Source organism: Protopterus annectens, chromosome 15.part0 (genome assembly GCF_019279795.1).
Source record: "Protopterus annectens isolate FY-2018-M chromosome 15.part0, PAN1.0, whole genome shotgun sequence".
Lineage (NCBI taxonomy): Eukaryota > Metazoa > Chordata > Ceratodontiformes > Protopteridae > Protopterus > Protopterus annectens.
Window position 1 is genome coordinate 224,014,398 of NC_056749.1, and position 18,926 is coordinate 224,033,323.

Sequence of the window (18,926 nt, forward strand, 5' to 3'; positions counted from 1 at the left end):
TGACACTGGGAGCCTACAAACCCTGGACCCCACCCAGTTTGGGTTCGTGAAGTGAAGGTCATGTCTCCTAAATCTGGTTGACTTCTTAGAAATGGTTACTAAAGCAATAGATGTGGGAAAGGTGGTTCACATAGCCTGCCTTGATCTTGCAAAGGCCTTCGATACCATTCCTCACTTGGGAATTATAGACAAACTCACCAACCTAAATATAAACCCCTAGGTAACAAGATGGGTTGCAAACTGGCTCACAGATAGAACCCATTCAGTGAGAATAGGAAATGCTAGATCAGACTCCAAACATGTGACTAGTGGTGTACCACAGGGCTCAGTCTTGGGACCCCCTCCTATTTGGTATCTACTTCTCGGAGGTACAAGCAAACACGGAGGGACTATGGCTAACAAAGTTTGCAGACATCTGCAAACTGGGAGCCATAATAGAGAATCCTAATGATGTAGACATCCTTCAAAAGGGTCTTACGGATACAGATACGTGGTGCCAAAAACCATGGCCTCTAACTAAATGCTAAAAAGTGCATTGTTATCCCCTTTGGGAAAAACCAAGTACCTGTGAACTACAACATAGGTGGTAGCCCACTTATCACAGAAAGTGTGATAAGAGACCTAGGGACTCGGGTAGACAGTAACCTCTCTTTCGACAACCACATTGCTAAAGTGGTTAGAAAATCCTTCTACATGGCCCACCTTATCCCAAAGGGGTTTGCATCTAGGAATAAAGAAGTTATTGTCTCCCTTTACTCATCACTAATTAAACCCATTATTAAATATAATGCCCCATTCGAGATGTACCTAACAAGACATCTGCAACAACTGGAGAGGCCTCAAAAGTACCTCACAAAAAGGATAAAAGGGCCTTAAACAGACGCCCTATGCCATGAAGCTAAAAAAACTCAGACTGTACTCTGTTGCGTGCTGGCTACTCAGAGGTGATCTCTGCCTGACATACAAGGCTATGTGAAACCCCAAATTGCTAGAAAAGCTCCACCTAAGGAAAACCCAATCCACCAGAGCTACACGCTCTAGAGATATAAACCTAACATCATCAATAAACAGGATGCGTTGGAGGGACAGATTCGTGTCCCAGAGACTCCCCTTGCTCTAGAACAAGGTCCCCATATATGTGAGGCAGAGCTCCTCATTGGCACTCTTCAAAAGAAATCTTGATGAGTGGATAGGAAACATGAAATTCACCCCGGGAATCACTTCTATGGCCCTGCTAGACAGGGGGTGCAGGTAACTAAACCACCTGGGAGGAAGTGCTATAGCACAAAATTTTTGGCTAGGCTTAATTATGCCCTAGGGCCAATAGCCTAGTACCTACCTATGAAGCTATGAGTATATCAATACATTAACAAGAAGAAAATCTGTGTTGTCTATTTTCATTCTTCCTCAACCTTCCCTCCCTCCTTCCCCATATCCATAACTGTGAGAGACCTGACGGATACGTCTGTAGGAATTCAGTTCCTGTTTGACCCCCCTGAACTTTTTCCTATCTGTTTCAGACCTGTATAAAGAGACTCCTAAACTATGTTAGCAGCAAACTCATTCTAAGTAATCTGGGGGAATGAGGCATTATGGGTAAGGGGAGGAGCTTGAGAATCAGATCCTAGAGCAATCGAAAGCGGCCGAGTCAGATCCGAGGTCCTGATCTGAACCCACAGGTTGATGAAGAATGAAAATGGACAACACAGATGGAACGTTATGGTTGAGTACATAATTTTTTTTCATGTCCAGCTCTGTCCTTGTATTCAACTGGGTTTTCTGCCACCTCTTCCTGAAAAGCGTCAGTCTCTGTAATCTTATCCATGTGTTCATGCTGTACTTCATGCAGAGCTAAGATAGCCTTATGCTTGCACGATTCCTCCATTTCCTCGAGATGCTTATCATTGGTTTAATATACTTTTGTCAGTGTTCCATTCAGTTTATTTTATCAAACATTTTGTCCATTTTTTATGAAAGGTCAACCATATCCAGCACACTTTCATGGCTTTGTAATTATGATATCTTCTCAGCTAGTGCCGAGGAGGGATGGCACATAACTCCTAGGCTCATTTCTTAATTCTTCCACTTTTTTCTTGTTTTTCTCCCTTTCCGTGACATTCAAAAGCCCTTGCCTTTTGATAGTCACTAAGACATTTTACCATGCTAAACCTCTGTTCGCTTACACTGTTTTTCATTTGGGTACTAGGAGGTATTGATTTCCACAGCTAACTAGCCTATTCCATTACCAGAAGTCCTTGTGATGGGCAATTTTTGGTATAACCTAATAAAAAACATATTAAGAAATGCAGGTTCTAGTACATTAGTATAAGACAGAATATAAATATACAGTGAAAAACATTTTTAGAATTTTCCTTTATAACTTCTCTTCTAGGCCTCTTCTCAGAAGCATTTTTGTAATCTTCTGTGACTTGATTTCTTTGTGCTTTGTCAGAGTTTACTTGTATTACATCGGTGCCATATTTTGATGTCCGTATCTGATTTTAACCTCACTCTAAGAATGTTTAATCTTTATTAGATCAAAATGTTAGAGCCCGTTATCAGAAAGATTTAGAACTTCAACAGTTAAACCAAAGCCTGATGGATTTTCTCTGATTTCTCTCCAACTTGACTTCAGCAGACTTTAGATCGGCTTTCACAAGTTGTCAAGTCTCTGTGGATTTTAAACAGTTGGTGTATGTTACAGTCATGATATTTTTATGTTTGGTGTTAAAAGTGAGTCATTGTCTTGAAAGCTGGTTATTTCTCCAACTAAGCATGTGACTTTTTTGCCCATTTCCAAGATACTTTTTTTCTGGACTGCTTGCATTTTTTTCTGCTGGTATTTGTTTGCTAGTTTAGGGACTTTTGTATTATGTTCATTACCACAATCTCTCCTATTTTTCTCAAGACCATTACCAGCACTCTGTGATCTACTTATAGCTGGTAGTGATTATTTCTTTTGCTCCTTTGTTACATAATCTAATATTTTTGAATCAGAATATGCTGAATCAAACTTTAGAATTTCATACACGTTTTTTTTTTCATATGAATGGGTTTTATGGTAACTTTTACAAAGGTGAGTAGAAATGTCATGAAACACCGATTTTGTCTTTCCAAAGTGTCAGCACTGCAACATTGCAGACATTGGTACATTGGTTAATGGCATTCAACATAATGTTGCCAGAGTAGCAACTGAGTAAGTTATAACTTTTTCCTTTTATTTTTCTTATTACACTGAGGATGAGAAATACTTGGCAGCATCATATTCATACACCCACTGACTGCTTGCATTTGGATCCTTCTTTCTGTGTAGTTTCCTAGTGAGGTGCTGCTGTTCATACAGGAATTAATTTCAAAGATTTGTATGGAAGGTGACTATTTTCTTATCAGTATCTTCTAGTTACATGCATTTAATTTGGTAACTCTGACCACAATTGATCATTCATTGAGGTATTCACTGGCACTTGTTACAGCATAGGCATTATACCCCCTTTTCTGATATTCTGCTGTTGCAAGTTTTTGTGAGCAGTTTATTCTCCAGCAAAGCTTTGGTAGAACACTAATGTATTCTTCTTGTGTGATTTTTTGAAGACTGTGTTCTTTGATTCACTTTTTTGTTTTGTGTAGCCGTTTGGAATGTTAGCTGTTTTGGGGTAGTTAGTTCTTAGTTATTAATCTGTTAACATTTTTAAAGTGGAAGTGCTGAGATTACTTCACAGAACTTGCTGGTTCATTCCAATGTAATGGTTGACCTATGGAACAGAATAATGGATCACTGGTACTAACTCTTTACTGCAGCAGCAGCAGATTTTTACTGATTCATTTCGTATCTATAGTTGTGAAAAGAGAATTGAGAAGTCTGTGGCCTAATGTTTTTCCTTGCAGATAGCAAGTAGGTCAGTTCACAATACATTCACCCCTTGTGGATTGTAGAGCCTGGGGATCATGGAATACAGGCATATAAAAATCTTACAGTAGCTCTGACATTTATCCACCTAAAAGCATGTACCTGCTTCATATTAGTGCATTGTACTCCATGTCCTCAGGGGACTTTAAATATAGTACAAAAATACCAGTGCATTTTGTATTATGGAGTTTAGTCTTGTGCTGCACACAAGCCTCTGTAGATGAACTTTTATTGTTCTCTGTTATACACCTCCATTAGGAGTTTTTATGTAACTGAAAAGTCTTCATCTTAATTGCTACACTTATGTTATGCAGCAGTAGCTTTAATTTCCTCAGCATTTTGCGTTAGCCCTTAATCAACTTTCAGTAGACTTGAAATGTGTGTATTCTTGGATGGTTGATAGTATTAGAGCTAATGATTTAAGCTAGTTGCTGTTGCTGTGGTTATCCATACTACTATTAGGAGTTTGTTCCAGTTTTTTCTCCCAACATTTCTCACTTTGGAGATAAACTGCAGTTTATGTTGAAGGTATGTTTTGGGAGGGGTTATTGACAAGAAGCTCGGATTAGAAGATGAGATTTTGGTAGTTGTCAAATCTTGTTTCCATCTGAGAAACATCACCCTATTTAAGCACCTTACACCACCTCCTAGGCACTCTATTGTGATGCATGCTTTTCCTTCCTGATGGATTACTACAGTACCCTGAGAACTGGATCACCTACAGTTTATGCAGAATTCTGCAACCTAGTTACTTACTTGGGGTCTCCAGTTACTGCAGTATTATGTAAGTCCTGCCACAGGCTTCCTGTCAGGCAGTGTGCAATCTGTAAAGAGCTAGTCCTTGCCTTGCATGATTTGGAATGTTGTATCTGCAAGACTTCCTTAGTTGGTGTAGGCTGTCCCAGTTCCTGCTTTCCACCTCCCAGGAGAAATGTTTGTAATTCTACTGATGTGGCTTGAATCTTCTGAAATTCTTCCATTTGCCTACGAGGGCTTGCCTCCTTCAAAAAAAAAGATTTGAGATTTATCGAACTTGCTTTCCGTGAAGCATTTATTTGGCGTTTTGATTTCATGAAGCCAAGTGTTGAGGGGAGGATAGACCTTGAGACCTATGAGTACATTAACATCACTCAACCAAGAACGCCAGTTATGTTTGGGATACCGAAGATTCATAAGAATCTTGGGGACCCACCTATGAGGGCATTAGTTGATGGAAGATCTTCCATTTCTTACCCATCAGCTAAATATATTGATTCCATCTTAAACAAATACTTGGAATATCTCCCAAGTATTTGTAAGGACTCATGGAGCTTTTTAGAAAGTATTAACAATCTAACTTTTGACAGCGAATACAACTTCATTACAGTTGACGTTGTCGACTTATACACTTCTATACCTCATTTGGAGGCTATAGAGTGGCTTGAGTTATTACTTTCTGAATTAAAAGCTCCAAGAGATGTTATCAATAATATTACAGAACTATTAGATATAGTCTTGTCCTCAAACTTTTTTGTTTTTGGTAAAGAATTTTTTATCCAGAAACAGGGTGTTGCCATGGGGTCTCCCTGTGGAGCTATTGTTGCCAACTTGTTCATGGCATACTGGGAGAGGAAATTTGTTCTAAACAATCCATTATGTAAAAATAGGATATGTTTTTATACAAGATTCCTTGATGACATTTTTATTCTGTTCAAGGGCAATGAAGAAGAGGCACGGCTTTTGATAGAATACTTTAATAGTACAACAACATTCCTAAGGTTTACTTTTAAGTTTGACACTTATGAGATAGACTATTTGGATGTCAAACTGAAGAAAGATATTGGGAATAATAGATTCATTTCATCCATTTTCCGTAAGAACACTTACATTAACTCATTCCTACACTACACAAGTGCCCACCCATATAAATTGAAAAAAGCCATTATCAAAGGGCAATTAATTAGGGCAGTTAGGATGTGTAGTGAACTAAAAGGATTTGAGGAAGAGTGTGTGTTGCTTAGGGAATTTTTCTTAGATAGGGGTTATCCACCCTTAGTTATTGATGAAATGATTTCAGAAGTTTCCAATAAAAGAAGGAATGGAATACTGTTCCCCTTAATTCTTGACCAAGGACCTGTCAATTGTAGCCAACAAGACATGTCAAGTGAAGGGGCAAATTCAGTTTTGGTTCCTGTCACATGTATTGAGGAACCTAGAAGGGACTTCTCTTTGTCTTTTTCTACTGTTTTTACTTTGAATTCCAAAGAAATATCAGACATTGTTGTCAAAAACTGGTATTTCATTACTAATAATTCCTTTTTGGTTGAAAAACTTGGTGATAAACCAAAGTTCACATTTAGGAGAGGTCACAACATTAAGGAATTATTGCAAACAAAAGCACCAATACAAGCTTTCCAAAAAACAAAAGGATGTTTCACCTGTGGGATGTGTAACTGGTGCCATGTTTTGCGAACTGGGAGTTCATTTATTATTGGAAACAAAAAATATTGGATAAACAGTAGAATTGATTGCAATACTAAATCTGTTATATATGTCGCTCTCTGTGTCTGTTGCCCGGCTTTTTATGTCGGAAAAACAGATAGAAAATTCAGAGAGCGCATATATCAGCACATATATGCAATCAGAAATAATAAATGTGAGAATGCTCTTGCCAAGCATGTGGTTTCTAACCAAGGGCATAACTTCGTCTTTATGGGTATTGACTGTAAATATAAATCCATCAGGGGAGGTCCTATTTCCTTATTATTGGAAATTTTGGAATTGCAATGGCAGCTTAAATTGGATGCCTTTAATATACCGGGCTTAAATGAAAGCTGCAATATAGCCCCGGTGTTGAAATATAGATCCTACCTCCGTTGATATGTCATTCTTATAAATAGATTGTTTTTATTACATTGACTTTTCAACTATTGCATAGAGTTGAGTTTAAGAACAGATTTGACATACAGGATGATCTGTTATATATTTTTTAGTCATATATAAATTTAACACTTTTATAGTTAATGAATTTAAAATGTGTATTGTAAAAAATTTTAAAGTATAAACATTTTAAATAAGTTTTTATTTCATATGTATTAAGGTTTATATGTGAAAATAATATTTTTACGAACTTGTGCTTGATGGAAGGTTAAGATGTTGTAGTCCTTAGCTGGATTAGCTTAAGAAATATGTGTTTGTTGACATCTTAACTGTGCAAGGAAGTGATGTAACATTTACCAGCTGATTTTATTTAGGCTGCCACTAGTATAAATTCTGTTTGGCGCCTTTTTTCTGTGTTTGTCTGCCTCTGATGAAGCTACACTTACTTAGTAGCGAAAACGCTGTTTGTATGTGGAATTATTAAAATTGCGTTAAGGCTTTGGCTATTTAGACTGCTGTGCACTCCGTTTCTCTTTTTTCTAAAGTTTGTCTACAGTTTTTTACTTTATGAAGCCAAGTGTTGATATAACATGCTCCCATTATAATTCTTTGAGACCATCATTGCTTCTTTGGGGGCCATATCTATCTCTTAATGACAATTCCAGCGAATGCCAATAGTCTAATCAAAAGCTGCCAAAACAGCTTCTGGCAACAGTGAGATTTTTTTCTTTTCTCCTCTTTTGCATCCTGAGTTTGTGTGTATTTAAGATATTGATATACAAATGAGAGTGATGATTGAGTGAGCACTGGAATACCTCTTGACATTGGTGAATAATCTTGCCCCTCTTCATTGTTTGTTAAAACATAGCAAGAATTCAGAGTTAACCCACTTGGCATTAGCCCTCCAACCTTTTAAATTTGAAATCCTGCCTTACCCAGGCTATATGCACAGTAGTACAGACAGTCTGTCTTGTATTTGTAGCCTATGTGTAGTAGTCACTCAATTTTATGCTTCCGTACTGGGGGGCGGGGTGGCATAGGCAATGGCTGAACTTGCAGAATGGAGTATACTTTGGTACGCTGGTCTTGATTTGATGTGGCTTGAGATTCCTGAGTTGCTGTTGGAGCAGAAATGGTTAATCACATCCAGAAGCCAAGGCGTGGTGGTGACTTTAAAACCCTCCACTTTGGAAGTAGGGAGAATGTTTGTGCAACAAGGCACTTCCTTCTGTGGCACTGAAGAGGGGTGTTAGTTTTTGGGGAAACTTTGAATGCGAGACTCTGAGTATCTCTTGAAGCATTGACTGCTGTGTTCTGTCTACAGTAAGTCTGATAGAAGACAGCCTCTTTTTGCTGTTGTGAGGATACCTGCCAATTATTTCTGCAGTTCATGGTTTAAGTTGCTATATAGCTGGGAAACTTTCTGAAAAAAAGAAAGACTAACTAGTTTAAAGACTATGTTCTGTATTCGGCTCTGCCACAGGAACTATATTTTCTGGTTTAAATAAACTGTATTATATACAATGTGGAGGATGTTCTTCGTGTTTCACTGTTGCAGTCATTACATTTGGGTAATCTGCTGGCAGGTTGCCCTGAGTCGGCCTGATTAACAAAGTCTTGGGTTCTGCATCGGTTGCTGTCCCTTCTTCCATGACGTCAGGTCGTCAGGGGTATAAAACATGCATCCGACACCATTACATCAGTCTTGCTTGCTGTGCGGTGCCCGAAGCAGAAGCAGTTCGTAAGTGCCAGTCGGCCGACTCCTGAAATTTTTGTTTTCGAATTTTAGAACCGAAGTCTTCAACTTAAAGCTAAGTACCTCGTTGGGGAAATTTTTTCTTGCTCCTTACCGATGTCAGTAAAAGTTAATTGCATTACTTGTGGAAAGCAAATAACTCACAAAGATTTTCATTCGTACTGTATTCCTTGCCTAGGCCCTGACCACGACATACCTTGCTGTCGGTTTTGTGCTTTATTTAGTCAGCGCACTGTCTGTCTTCAGTACATTTTTGCCTCTAAGTATTTCGGTTCTCGGATTAATTATCCAGAAATGTCATCGGTTAGCCATCCGACTACTGGGATTCAGAAAAAACACAAAGATAAAGAGAGACAGGCCGCCGAGGTCCAAAATTGCCGATGATGCTTCTCCTAAGCCAGTCGCCAGTTCGCCAGTACTCACTGAGGTGCTTTCGCAGCCCCTGATACCCGCTAATTCTGATTCGCAGGCCTCTACTGAGACCCATTCGGAGTCCGGTATGCCGCGAGATGCTTCACCTATGGAACCCGCGGATGTCTCTACCTTGGATGTGTCCGGAGCCGCTGTGCAGGCACCGGCTTCTGAGGGTGTATTCAGGCCTACAGACTTGCATATTAAACTGACTCCACCTTCATTACTAAGGTCTAAATCTCAATGTTGTGTCTTTCGGCTTTTCCCGGTTAGGGGTCGCCACGGCGGAACTCCGGTCCGCTAATGATTGGCAGTAGATTTTTACATGCCGAGCTGCCAACCCTGATGCACAACCTTCAACGAAGGTACGCCCATTCACGCATGTCTCCACACAGAAGACGCTTTAGCTGAGAATCGAACAGGACAACGTCTTACTGTGAGGCGACAACGCTCGATCTATGTCTAAAAAACCAACGTCCAGGCCACATGTTCAGGGCTTTATGCATAAAAAAACAAATGATCAAAATGGCTGAAGATCTAATTACTCTAATCAGGGGTAGTCAATCCCCCCAAGAGGCCTAGGGCTGAACTTGATTATGAATCTTCTGATCAGGTTTCTGTTTCTTCTGACTCTTCCAATGACCTGGATTTGTCCATACCTACTTATGAGGATTCTGATGCAGAGGATTCCATTCCCTCTGCTTCCCCTCCTGAGGATTTTTCTTTTGGGGATACTTTACTTACCTTAAGGGAGCATTTCCACTGGGAAAGTCAGGAATTTTCTGATTCAAAACAGAGGCTTAGGGATTTCCTTCTTCTTCCTCAGCATAGGCCTTTGGCTATACCTCCTGTACTAGACATTGTTGATGATGTGTTTTCGGAATCCAGTATGGCCCCTGATTCTCTGCCTCTGGCTCCTAGTAAACCTGACAGATTATACAGGGTTCCTGAGTCCCACAAGTTTCTTTTCAAAAATCCTGTTGCAGTTCCAGAAACCATTTCTCAGGGGCCCAAGGGCATTAAGGCCTCTACTGCTAAAAATCCTACCCCTTCTGATAGAGACTCCAGGGAGCTGGATAGATGGGGTAAGAAGGTTTATACTTCTACAACCTTGGCAATCAGGGCTTTAAACTGCCAATTTCATATGTTGAAATATCAACAGCATGTTATTGGACTGCTTAATCAGAAAATTATGTTGATTCCTAACTGTGTGGAAAATAAAGATTTACAGGATTTATTGCATTCTGCTGAACAAGTTGGAAAACATACTTTGCAATGTGGCTTTGATTCTTTAGAGGCCTCCTTCAAGGCTGCTGTTACTGGGTCTATGCTTAGAAGGCATGCTTGGCTTAAGGAGCAATCTTTGCCTGATCATGTTAAAGCGAAAGTGTTAGACGCTCCTTTAAATCAGGACCGTCTGTTTGGCAATAAGGCTAAAGAAGTTCTAAAAAAGATGGAAGATAAAGCTAAATCTATGCAAACTGTTAAAGATTTCTTACAAGTGCAACCTCCAAGATTTAGTAGGCACTGGCCTACTAAGAATTGATCTTTTCCAGCTCCTTCCACATCCTCCCAAGCCAAACCCAGACAGACCAAAAGCACCAGGTTTCAATCCCAGGGGACTCTCAGAACTAAGCAATGGGGGGCCTCCACTTCCAAATCTGGAAGTAACAAGACACCCCCTTATGATAAACAGTCTCAATGACTTTTTTTTAAAATTACCAAGCACTTGCCTTTCAGCCGCCCCTTTGGGAGGAAAGATTGCTCTTCATGCAAAGAACTGGGAACTCTTAACCCAGGACAAATGGGTTTTAAATATAGTGTCCCAGGGATACAGATTTCATTTCCACACATTGCTAACATCAAGCGGCTGGCCAGACCTGCCCCCAAATCAGTGGGCAGAGGCTCAAAAACAAGTACTATCCCTCTTAAACATGGGGGCTATTCAACCAGTACCAGAAGAGGAAAAGGGACAAGGTTTCTATTCCAGGCTTTCCCTGGTACCCAGAAAAGACAAATCATGGCATCTAATTCTGGACCTGTCTACTCTAAACACCTTTCTGGACATTGCAAAATTCAAGATGCTGACTCTTCACCAGTTACTTCCTATGCTAGGCAAAGATGCCTGGTTGGCAACTCTAAGTTTAAAAGAAGCATACCTGCACATCCCAATCAGGGAATCTTGCAGAAGATACCTACGCTTCAAAGCAGGCTACTTGCATTATCAGTTCTCTGCACTGCCCTTTGTCTTGTCTACTGCGCCCAGGGTATTCACAAAGTGCCTGGCTCCAGTTGTTGCGTTTTGCAGGCAAAGAAATACTCAAATATATCCATACCTGGAAGATTGTCTAATTCAGGCAGAAAACCAGGGCATACTTCTAAATCATTTGGCGTTTGTAAAAAGGGTTCTAACTTGTCTGGGGTACACCATAAATGAAAATAAATCACAACTGGTACCCTCTCAACAGATTGCATTCCTGGGTGCAAGCTTGAATTCAACTGCCCAGATGGCTTTCCTCACGCCAGAGAAGCAAATTCATTTGGTAACTTCAAACAAGTGGCCACAAAAACCCTGCTATATCTGCAAGACAAATACTGCAAGCCTTGAGGTTCATGGCCTCCTGCATTCTTCTAATTCCATATGCAAGACTGCATATGAGGAAACTACAGTGGTACTTAAAAAGTCTATGGAGTCAACATTGTCACAGCCTGGAAACAATGATTCCTATCATACTTTGCGTATGCCTGGAATTCCTATGGTGGGTAGAAGCCTGCCACCAAAACAAGGGACTACCTTTCACACTACTCCCTGCTGCCCAAACCCTAACTACAAATGCATCAGACTATGCATGGGGGTGGGGGGGTGGGGGCTGACCTGGCAGGAAAGTGCATTCAGGGCAAATGGAACCCAAATCAAATGCATCTACATATTAATCAGAAAACGAAATGTTAGCTGTACAGAATGCTTTGACAGCCTTCAAGAACTACATTCTTCCAGGACAACTAATGGTAAAGACGGACAACACCACGGTTATGTGGTACATAAACAAGCAGGGGGCTACACATTCGTACCCCCTCTGCAGACTAGCCATGGCATTGTGGAACACAGCCTTGCGCAACCAAGTGCACCTACAAGCTCAATTCCTGCCAGGAAAATTGAATACACTGGCAGACTGACTAAGCAGAAATCTCATGGACCCACACGAGTGGAAACTGGAACCATGGATTTTCAACATGTTGACAAGCAAATGGGGGATCCCAGACATAGATCTATTTGTCTCCCCCCAGAACTACCATTTGGACAAGTTTTGCACAAGGACTCCCCACAAAAAAAGCCTGGCAAATGGATGCTCTGTCCTTCAGTGGGAAAAATCTATCAGTCTATGTCTTTCCCCCTCTGCCTCTGCTCTCCAAAGTTCTGCTAAAAGTTGAACAGGACAAACCAAGAATGATTTTGATTGCTCCAGACTGGCCATGCCAACACTGGTGCCCACTCCTGCGCAGTGTGTCGTAAGTATCTCCATGTCACCTGCCTCAGACCCCTTCCTTGCTGTCTCAGCAGGAGAACCTAATTCTGCACCCTCAGCTTCCAACATTGAACCTTGCAGCTTGGCTAATCTCTTAAATTGACCCTTATCATCCCACAGCAAACCTGTGAGAAGACCTAGTACTAGAAAATCTTATGCTGACAAATGAAAAAGATTCTGTGCCTGGAACCAATCTTTATGGATAAGCACGGCAACGCCCAATTTACCTCAGATTTTGGAATACTTAACTGAGATGCTTCACAAGGGCCTGTCTTTTTCCTCTATTAAAATCCATGCTTCAGCCATTTCAGCTCACTATAAGACAGAACCACCCCTCTTCTCTCATCCCCTGCTCAAGCAGTATCTAAGAGGGCAAAAGAACTTGAGACCACCTAGGAGAGCTCCTACCTCTGCCTGGGACCTTAACTTTGTTTTAGAGAAGCTCACTCTACCTCCTTTCGAGCCAGCTGCTACTGCAGACTTAAAATTTCTTTCTTGGAAAACAGCCTTCCTTTTAGCAATCACTTCAGCTAGAAGGATATCTGAATTGCAGGCCCTTATGGCAGTGGAGCCTTTCATCATCTGTCATGCGGACAGGGTATCTCTGAGGACAAATCCATCCTTCATGCCCAAGGTGGTTTCCAGTGTGGCTCTTAATCAGTCCATTCATTTGCCAACCTTCTTTCTAATCCACAGAACAAAGGGGAACGGATTCTGCATTCCTTGGATGTGCACAGCCAACTTCGATTCTACTTGGACAGGACTAAATCTCAAAGAAAATCTGAACAATTGCTGGTAGCATTTGCTGCAGGGGCAGAGGGGAAGGCTATTTCAAAACAAACCATTTCTAAGTGGATAAGCCATTGCATTAATTTCTGCTATAAGCACCATGGAAAACCTATCCCCCATGGGATCAGATCTCACTCCACCAGGGCTGCATCTACTTCTGCAGCCTTTTTCAGAGGTGTTCCTACCAATGGATATACTAGAAGCTTCTACCTGGAGTTCTGTACATACTTTCACCAAGCATTATCATTTACCAATTTTCTCTAAATCCAGAGCTAGCTTTGCCACTTTTGTCTTGCAGGGCCTTATAGCTGGCCCTAATGCTGTGTAAACTCCTCTTCCCAACCATAGCTTTGGGAATCTACCCAAATGTAATGACTGCAACAGTGAAACACGAAGAACATAGTACAGTTGTGTAAACTTACCATAAATGTAGATGTTCGAGTGTATTCACTGTTGCAGTCCTGGTTACCCTCCCTCCGGCCCCCCCTACTTTTCTCTGGCTATACCTCTACTTTCTTTTACTATGCTTAATAGGCTTTTTGGTGTATTTGCTTTTCGTTGGAGGTATATTTTTGTGTTTTTTAATTTTATTTGCTCCCCATTAGGGGGGCACCTGACATCTGAGGCAAGAAAAACTGATGTAATGACGTCGGATGCATGTTTTATTCCCCTAACAACCTGACGTCATGGAAGAAGGGACAGCAACCAACGCAGGACCCAAGACTTTGTTAATCAGACCGACTAAGGGCAACCTGCCAGCAGATTACCAAATGTAATGACTGCAACTGTGAATACACTTGGAACATCTACATTTGTGATAAGTGTACACAACTGTACTTCATATTCCCCATTCCTGAGCTAAGAAGCCATAAGATGCAGCAGTTTGTATGGATGTCATCTAATAGTCCATTTCACTGAGAAATGGTAATTTACAACCAGTCCAGAAATATATTTTGGTCTTTTGCATCACTGTTAACCTGCAGTTCCCTTCCTAGGTCCTGTAATGGCTGGAGTAATAGTCTTGTAAGGGACAACAAGTGAGTGATCTGAGCCATCCTTAAAGGACAACGGGATATTAAAGCAGATTGCGCAACCTGCTGTCTCTCTTAGTCCCCTGTTTGTTGATACAGCCTCAAAAAATCACCCATGCAGCATTAAAAACTAATCCACTCAACTGTTTTCCCTGTTAGGCTTCCTACCTTTCCATACTGTTTTACTTTCACTTTGAAAACCAAGTTGAAAAACTTCTAGCTGGCTCTGAAATGATGACACATCTGCCAGAGCTTTTGCTCTAGCTGCCGGGATGTTTCCTCCCCCAAAGTGATGTACTCCCCGCCTGATTTGCATGCTGTATAGAAGAGCCAATGGACCCTCCCAAGTGATGTTAGAGCTGCCTTGCCCAGTCGACTCAACCTAGCAAAAATGTCAAAGTATGATCTCACTTTTCTGAAGAGCCCTACCGTATGTGACAAAGTACAGGCAGAAGCATAGTAACAGCTGCAAAAACTAAGAGCATAAATTTGCAATGACCATGCGTAGACATTAATTGCATGTTTTTACATAAGCAGATGTCTGTCACAATTAATTGACAACACCACATCCGATTACAAGAAGTATGCAATGCTGTAATTTTCTTAAATTACCTCTTAAAAAAAGCATGTGGGTGCTGTCATGCAAGTCTGTGAAATATTTTGTGTTTATAGTGCATCATTTGTTAGCTATTTAACCAAACGGGAAGAAAAAACAAGTGGGAGTTTGATGCTTTGCAAAACGGTGATTATTCCCAGTGCTATGGATCTTGGTTCTAAATTTGACAGGATGAGTGCAACAAAAAGTCTCCCACTGTAAGGAAGGAAAGGCTGACAAGAAAACAGTACATTTGTCTGGTCACCTGCTGTGAGCTGTCAATCACATGCAGATAATGGGTCAAATTACCCTTAGTTCCTGGACAGCTAGGGAAGGTAGGTGTGAAGGGGGGAGGGGAGATGCCTTGAAGAACTACTATAGTCTGTGCAGCCACCTCTCAAGCTGAACTTCAGGCTCATACACAAAAAGCTTTTAATATAGTAGAGAACTGGTTCTCTGACCGCTGCCTCCTACTAAACCCCCCAAAAAACTAAACTTTTACTCTTTTACACCAACCCAAAAGACTACCCCTGTACACTTCAGTATCACATCAAATAATGGCACCCTTATTTCTCCTGATCTAACCACTAAACTCTTAGGAATCACAATTGACAACAATCTCAACTTTGATACCCACATTAATGCCACAGTAAAATCAGTTAACCATAAATTAGGATCCCTCTACTCAATTAAACCTTTTCTTACACCACTGGCCAGGTCCACTATAGCTAGAACTCATTTACTCTCAACTCTTCTTTATGCCTCTCCCATTTACACCAACCTCTCTAAAAAGAACCTTCACAAACTAGCTATATCCTATAATAACATTGCCAGGTTAGCTACAAGCTCCCCTTTTAGAACTCATCACTGTCTTAATCTGAAACAACTAGGCTGGTTAGAATTTCTTAATCAGATACAATTTCTGCAACTTACAATAACATACAAGGCCCTTTATCAACCCCATAATACTCCCACACTCTCTAGCATCATTATACCATACAGCAATCTCAAAAATTTACGCTAGTCTAACAAAATGCTTATGCATATTACTAAATCTAAAAACTTAGCAGGTGATTCCTTGTTCTCTAACTCTGTTGGTAAAGTATGGAATCAATTACCACCCGACCTTACATCTCTGACCTCTCTCCCACTTTGTAAAAGAAATCTAAAGCTATATTTCAATAATCACTGGTTATGCCCATGTTCTAACCCTGACTAACATTCTCTTGACTCTAATCTTTTACCTTTCTCCTATTACAACCTTCTTAGATTACTTCTATATCCTTTTCTCTCACATAGAAATAAGTGTTACTAGTACACCCTTCTAAGACTTGCTTCCAGTAGGAGTAGCTAAAAAAAAAAAATTTTTACATACTACTATTTTTTATATTCTTTTACAATTTCTTTAGCTTACATGTTTAGGCTAAATTTATTGCAGTATAAAACTGCCTTAATCGTATAATTATTGCTGTATAAAACTGCTTTTATACTATTCTCTAATTGTTTGTATAAATATTGCTGTATAAAAATGTTTCTATGTTATTCTCTATTAATTGTATGTGTTTCCCCCCGGGCCTCTACTGAAAATGGACATATATCCAGTTAGACTAGCCCGGTCAACAAATGTAAAAATAAATAAAATAAAATTTCAGCCTTCACCAGAGAAGTCAAGTTAGCATTTCTAAGAAGAAAGAGCAGTAAAATGCGCTTTTCGGTTCTGTTCTGTAGCATTTGCACTGCTTGTGTTTGAAGTAGTCATTGAAAAAGAATAACATTTTAACCAAAAGTAGGTGACTGTAACACAGCAGTGAATGCCTGTAAAATCAATGCACTGACAGGAGCTTTAGGGAAAATGTGGCAGATCTGATGCAATTTTTTGGAGACAAACAATGCATTCTGGGATGCTTAGAGGCAGACTAAGCAGTCAGAATTATTTCAACATGCCAGACCCCATGTGGTCAGTCAGAAATTGGGTATAAAAGTATCTAAAAATCTCTAAATAGTCCCAGGGTGGTGGTAAAATGTAGGAAACACCAAACCATGATGAATTAAACATGTTTTTTGAGTCTGTGGGTGCGGTTGTCCTTTAACTGGGACAGCTTATGTAGTGGCACCTTGTGTGATACACGTTTACTTCCATGTATGTGACTGTTAGACTCCTGCTCCATCAGTCAGTCCATCCCTCCACTCTGATAGACAAAGCAGTGTGTTTATAGCTGCTGTACTACACTTTCATCTCCACTAGAAAGTGCTTAACTGTGGTAAAAGCACACACATTCTCCAAGGGAAATATAGCTGGCACTGGCCCCTCAATTCACCCTCCTCAGGCCATACTGATATATTACTGATAATGCTTTTTACCTCTGTAAACTACACTTGATTTCTGATTCTTTTATAAATCCTGTTTTATTGTATCATTCTGTTCCATTTTTGCTAGTAGCGTAATCCTTTTTTAATTTGAAATATTTCATTGAGCTTTTCTCCCTGAGTCTGTGCAATAAAGGCGTTCATCCTCGACGGATTTTCACTGTAGACAAATGTAAAATAGAAAAATCAATAAATAATCTCTCCAGTAACCAAATCACTAGTTAGTCATGGGATGTCCTTCTGCTCGCATGTTGCAGTATTCTGTACAGATGGGTTTTCTCTTCTTGCTACCCAAACGTCCGGCCAGTATACGAAAGATTTCAGTCACTGTACGGTGCATGGGACGTCTGACTTGGCCAGCAGAGCATGGGCCATAAAAGTGACATCTGCGCACACCAGACCCCAGAACTTCTCAGCTGCCAGTCGAACATCAGGTGTTCCTGCCTTCCCAGCCATCTGATTTTCGAGAACTCAGATAAGTACCCCATTGGGGAACCTTCTTTTCAGTCATTGTTTTCTAATGCTGATCCCCTCCAGTAACCAAGTCACTAGTTAGTCTTGGGTTACCAGTGGCATAGCTGGACATTTTTGTACTGTACCAATGGGCTGGCTCTAAACTACATAATTGTTTTGTGTGTGAAGCAAGCCACTACCTCAAAGTAGATGGCATTGCCCCTGTACCCTCTTATTTAATGTAACTGAATCTGAGGTCACACAACCTCAAGGTAGTTGATAAATTGTATAGTTTTAATTGGTTTGTTGGAGTAGGATCAAATTATTAGGTCTTAACAAAAATAAACCACACTCATTCCAGTAAATACCATATATACACATTTTCTTCAGTTTAGCCAGTCAAAGAGACTGCTTTTATAAGGTGTCTTGGGGGAGCCACAGAGAGAGAGGGATAGAGAATAGCATTCAGACTCCACATGAAGAGTGAGTGGTGATCAGAACTAAACCCTGGCTACTGGAGCTGTGAGGCAGAATGCTTTCCAATGAGCCATCATACTTACAGTAGCCTGTATTTTGAATTAGTTCAAAGAAACCTGTTACAATTTACTTTTCCATTAAAAACAAAAAGAAAATTCAAAACACATTACCAGAAAAATGCTTTTCCAAAAATAATCAGCTTTATTTATATTCAAGAAAATTTTAGCATGCCTATCAAACTGAAGTAAATTTTATGGTTAACGGACGTGTTTTTATGTTTATCACTCTTGAATATGTTGGGTTCCTTTGATAATTCACTGCATTATTCTTCCCTTTGGAAGAGTAACATTTCAAAAATCTTTGAAGTTCTTCAGTTTTGCTATAGTTGAATAATTTGCGTTCATAGAAAGCTTGAATGTGATTGAAATCCTTTTTTTTTTAAACTGAGTTAATTGTAGGGTAGTTATTGTTAATTTCATTGCATTTTTTATTTCGAATAGCAAACCGAGACTGTGTTGCAGGCACTTAAAAGGTAACAGTGTATTTGTGAGTAGATGGAAGCCCATAGAGTTACTGTACTTTCTGGCCAGACAGCAGTCAGTATTGATGGTTATTGTGGGATGAAGTTTCCGTGACTTTGTTTGGTAACACCTGGAAGTGTTTTAGGGGCAGCTGCTGAGAGTTTGATGGAGTGCAGAATTAAGTAAGATTTCTGTAGGCAATGCAAGATTGGTTTCCATTTTTGCAACTTGGC

General features: G+C 40.2%; 1 protein-coding gene across 1 annotated transcript in view; it reads left to right on the forward strand.

Moving 5' to 3' along the window:
• The window catches only part of LOC122790151 (pre-mRNA 3'-end-processing factor FIP1-like), a gene marked incomplete in the record, with an annotated part of 1,284,544 nt that overhangs the window by 273,160 nt on the left and 992,458 nt on the right, over window positions 1-18,926 (forward strand).